Here is a 5,544-nt window from a genome sequence, read left to right on the forward strand (position 1 = left end):
ATGGAGGGTTGAACTTTCAGAGATTCTTACTCTGCCACTTCCCCCTGAACCATTCTTGCCTCTACTTCTCTTTATACATCTGCCCACTCCTCTGTTGTATGTACCCTGTTACTGCCAGCACAGCTAAATGACTATATTTCTTGTGCTAGTCATTCCCTAACTGGATTCTCTGTGTCTTAGTTCAAATTGTTGTGAGAGAAAATCTGATTGAAACATCCCAGGCAATGGAATGATTCACTCTGTACTAGTCATCTATTTTTGTTTGGAGTGAAAGACAACGTATAAACATGGCCACCTGGCCTCTTGTCTTATGCAGGAGTTGTGTTGGGAGGTAGTGACAAGGAAAAGGAAGACAGTCTTGCATTTCCAGCACAGACTTCATAGTTAATTTCTCTCCCTGTGCCAGTGACTCCCATTCTCTCATGCATATTCTGGAAACTTGTTTCTGGGAATGCAACCCTCAGGTCACTCCCCTCAGGACTAGGCTGGTACTCTCTTCCCACATTTCTGTCCTCCTTAGGCCCTTTCTTTTATTCTGCCTGGGTCATCTCTTTGAAGGGCCACTGAAGATCAAGAGAATCACTTCCCCCTTTCTCTATAGTACTGCCCTTGAAATAAGCATACAAAACCATCATTTTTCAAGAATGTTCAGAAGAAGGAGACACCATTTAATAAAAATTAAAAAGTTAGGCCATTTCTTCTCATCTGCCTGCATGGTTCTGCACCAATATTGTGCTGAACTTTGGGTGCTGGTTACCCGTTCACTTCTACCTGCCTTTGTGTCTTATGCTTTATTTTGGTCTTTGATTTATGTGGTCTCCCAGCTCTCTAACTACTTTCTAATTCCTCTTGACTTTGCATTATGCTTACTTTTTCTAGATTTTCTATTTTGAGTTTATCTGCTGTTATTTCCAGGGTGCAAGACTACTCATTCACTTATCAAATCCTTCATAAACAAATCATTCAGTATTCAGAAAAATCATGATAGGCAAAGTGAATGGTTTGTCTTAATGTTAGCTGTTGGTTTCTGTAGCAGGTGATATTGATGCTCCCTCATAGCCCATTGGCCCACAATAGAAATCACCTTTAGCTTGAATAAACTCTTCTTATATAGGCTAATGGCTTTCTGCCTTAAACACCTGGGTCTCTCTCTTCCTGAGGCCTTCATCTGGTTATAGGACATTCTTGGCCTACAAGATGGCCATGCTGGAATTGTTGGAGAATTAATCCTCCCAGGAGCAGCCCTCAAGCAATGATAGATGGAGGTTGATGAATAAGTGCCCTGGCTTGCTCAGGAGGACAGCCCTGAAGTGTGTGAGAGTCCTAGAGATTTAAGCAGGATTAAACCCTAGTTATTCATAGCATTATTCTACTCTTTAACACTCTGTATTGGTTCTTTTTCTTCCCTCACTTCCTTTTTTCCTCACAATATTTCCTGGAATTGCTTCCCAAATAAATTACTTGCTCCAAAATTCTTGTCTCAGTGTCAGCTGTTGGAGGAACTCAAACCAAAACAGTAGGATAATTGGCTTTACTCAGAGTCACTGAAGACAGTGATGCTATCTATGGTAGGAAAAGGGAGGCTATGATTACCCTTTTGCACAGATACAACTTTGAAAGTGTTACACATATTCTAGTATGGGACTAAGTTGGGTAGACATCTTGAACTTTGGAGAGAATTCAGAGAACCAAGATTGAGTTCTGACTGCCTCATGAAGCCATGAAGATTTTTGCCAGGGGAGCTCTAATCAGAGATTGCCAGGTGGTTTTCATAAAGCAGAAACAACAGGTATGCCCATTTTATGCAAGAAAACTGCTACACAGAAAGAACATCTTTATCAACTTTTAGCCCAACATAAGGGGTACTGATATGGTCTCACCAAAAGCCACATTATTATCACATTCAAATCAACAGCCACTTAAGAATCCTCATATTTTTGTAAGAACTTGTTGCAAGGTGATGATGAGAACAAATTGACTAAATATTGCTTACCACCATGGTGAGTTATAAGGCCAGCTGAAGGTGCTCTCTTGATCACAGTGGCTCATTAGGTAGTTGAAGATAGAAGAGTCTCAAGCAGACCCATCCAGGTGTGTAGTGAGGTTATAACAAACACCAGCTGTTGAGAGGTTAGAGAAGCTTTGGAGAAAATTATCTTGGTCCTCAGATACACTACTGGAGAGGCAAATTGAAAGTTACTGATTCACTTATGTGTATCCAGCTCCATGATACTTTCTTCAAAGGAGAGATTCTGCAAGCTCATGTTGGTATTTCTGGAGGAAAAAGCATGGGCAGGATTGAAAAGAGAAAAGACATTGCAATGCTACTATTTGTGTTCAAGAAGCAGAGAAATACATAAGATTACAAGAGAAACTCTATGTCAGACATCTCATTTGCAACCTAGATTTTGAAATCTCAACCATTTACTGCCTCAGGAAAGGGCACCTATCAGAAAGGACAGAGGGTGATCTGTTATGTAGTTTCACATACGATTTCCTATAATATAATAAGAGTGTATAAGCTACTATCCCTCATTTTATTGGTAAGGGAATTGAGATTTGGAGAGAAGGCATGACAACCAAGATGTAAGGAAATACCAAGTGCTGGTTATCTCTAGTTCTATCCACTCCTTAAGGTGGACTACTATTCCCCAGACCCTGGGATTGCCTATACAGTAAGGTGGCTGACCTCCCAGGTGTGATGGTGGAGATGGAGACCAGGCCTGCTCTGCCCCTTTCCAATGCTGCCTCCTCCTCTCAGCAGGGGACCCAGGTCTCCTTTCCAGCATCCACCATTTCACATGGTCCTGGTTCTGCTTATGTGTTTTCATAATGCAGATCATTTATGCTCCATGCCTTGCCTTGTCCTGCCTCTTCTGTAAAATGAAAAATTTGATAAAGGGCATTTAGAACAAATAGTTTACAATTGTAAATATCAAAATGGAAAACCTGAATTCATTTTGGTTCTCCTTCCATCTCCAAGAGGAAAAAGAACTCCCCAGGGCTAAGGTTTTTGACTTACATTAATTCTATGTCCCACCTCCCACTATACTGTGGAAGCAGGAAATCTGAAACACTAGACTCCCTAGCCTTTCCAGGATCCCTTGCAACCAGGGTTCTAGATTCTTCTAGATTCTTATATTTATTCATGCAAAATTTGGATGGTGGAAGGGATGTGGAAGCCACCTTTCTGCAGAGATGGTGGCTGGTGGGCAGCTGTGACCTCCATGTTTGCAGTGATGTGTTGTGAGGGGGACTGTGCTGGTGGCACTTGTGAGGGCAAGAGCAAACACAGTATCATGATCTGCTGCTGCAGTGGTGTGGTTCAGCAGTGGTCTCTGACTTCTTTATCTCCAGCTCTTCCACAGATGTTGTGAGCACCAAAGTCTCTTATCAAATGCCTTCTAAGAATAGCTGCTTACCAATCCTCCGGCCAGCCCTCTGTTCCAGTTGCTACCACTGTATAACAAATAATCCCCAAACTTAGTGGCACAAAATAACAAATTTATTTTGCTCAAATAAGGCATAGTGGTTATGGTTTGTCTCCCCTCCACAATATGAGGGGAATGAAGCTATGAAGACTTAATGGCTGAGGGTGACTTACCAGTTGGGGGCTGGAGTCATTTAGAAACATCTTTACTCACAGGTTTGGTGGTTGATGCTAGCTAGGCTGGAACATCAGCTGGGACTGCCAATAAGAGCACCCACACAGCCAGGGCTTCCTCCTAGCACAGTATCCTCGGGTTGATCAGACTCCTTATATGTCAACTAAGGCTCCCACAGTGAATGTCCCAAGAGAAACAGGTGAAGCTTCCCAGGCTTCTCTGGCCTCAGAGGTCATACCTTGACATTCTCACTGCATTCTTTGGGTTGAAGCAGTCACAAGCTGGCCCAGACACCAGGGGAGGGGACATGGTCTACATCTCTAGATGGGAGGAGCTTCAAAGAATGTATGGCCTTAATTTAAAATGCCCTTAGCCCTCTTGGGACACCTGGGTGGCTCAGTCATTTAAGCACTGACTCTTGGTTTTGGCTCAGGTCATGATCTCTGGGTCCTGGGATCGAGCCCCATGTTGGGCTCCTCACTCAGTACAGAGTCTGCTTGTCCTTCCCCCTCTGCTCCTCCCTCTCTCTCTCTCTCATAAATAAATACAATCTTAAAAAACCCCAAAAATCCCTTAGCCCTCTTTCCACAGGGTATCTCAGTAATTGCTCTTTTTTCCAGTTTCCCTGTGTAAGTTGAAGGCGTACAGCATGATGGTTTGATTTACACATATTTGTAATGGTTACCACAAGAGGTGCAGCCAACATCCATCTTCTCACATAGGCACAAAATATGGGGTGCTTCCCAAATTTGCATGTCATCCTTACACAAGGACTATGCTAGTCTTCTCTGTGTCATTCCAATTTTAGTATGTGTGCTGCTGAAGCGAGCACTCTCAGTAGTTGTTTAATGGTGGGATGGGTATTCAGACACTGAGGTTTTATTAAGATAATGATGTCCTTGGAACTACTTCTGTTTCTCACTCAAACCAACAAATTTCAAGTTAGGAAAGAAAACAAGCACTTTAACAAATATAGAGGTAAGAAGAAAAATATACCTGCTTAGTATTATATACTTTGAAGAGTTTCTCTACCAAAAAAAGGAAAGAAAGAAAGAAAAGGAAAATGGCTTTCATAATATATTTCCAAACACAGTATTTTTTATTATGTTATGTTAGTCATCATACAGTACATCATTAGTTTTTGATGTAGTGTTCAATGATTCATTATTTGCATATAACACCCAGTGCTCATTACAATGCTTGCCCTCCTTAATACCCATCACCCGGCTACCCCAACCCGCACTCCCCTCCCATCTGAAACCCTCAGCTTGTTTCCCAGGGTCCATAGTCTCTCATGGTTCATATCCCCCTCTGATTCCCCCCCTTCAGTTTTCCCTTCCTTCCCCTAATGTCCTCCATGCTGTTCCTTATGTTCCACATATGAGTGAGACCATATGATACTTGTCTTTCTCTGCTTGACTTATTTCACTTAGCATAATCCCCTCCAGTTCTATCCATGTTGATGCAAATGGTGGGTACTCATCCTTTCTGATGGCTGAGTAATATTCCATTGTATATATGGACCACATCTTTTTTTTTTAAGATTTTATTTATTTATTTGAGACAGAGAGAATGAGAGACAGAGAGCATGAGAGGGAGGAGGGTCAGAGGGAGAAGCAGACTCCCTGCCGAGCAGGGAGCCCGAAGCGGGACTCGATCCCAGGACTCCAGGATCATGACCTGAGCCGAAGGCAGTCGCTTAACCAACTGAGCCACCCAGGCGCCCAGGACCACATCTTTTTTATCCATTCGTCTGTTGAAGGACATCTCAGCTCCTTCCACAGTTTGGCTATTGTGGACATTGCTGCTATGAATATTTGAGTGCATGTGCTCCTTCTTTTCACTCTGATGATGTAAATCTTTGGTGTAAATACCCAGTATTTACTGTATCTTTGTATCTTTGGTGTAAATACTCAGTATTTACCTCTGTATCTTTGGT

General features: G+C 42.4%; 1 non-coding gene across 1 annotated transcript; it reads right to left on the reverse strand.

Moving 5' to 3' along the window:
• Positions 1 to 4,330: 4,330 nt before the first annotated feature.
• On the reverse strand, positions 4,331 to 4,437 carry LOC123326057. The gene has a single exon (XR_006540847.1). It is a non-coding gene; the product is annotated as a U6 spliceosomal RNA (small nuclear RNA).
• Positions 4,438 to 5,544: the final 1,107 nt, after the last annotated feature.

This window comes from Neomonachus schauinslandi, chromosome 10 (assembly GCF_002201575.2).
Source record: "Neomonachus schauinslandi chromosome 10, ASM220157v2, whole genome shotgun sequence".
Taxonomy (NCBI): domain Eukaryota; kingdom Metazoa; phylum Chordata; class Mammalia; order Carnivora; family Phocidae; genus Neomonachus; species Neomonachus schauinslandi.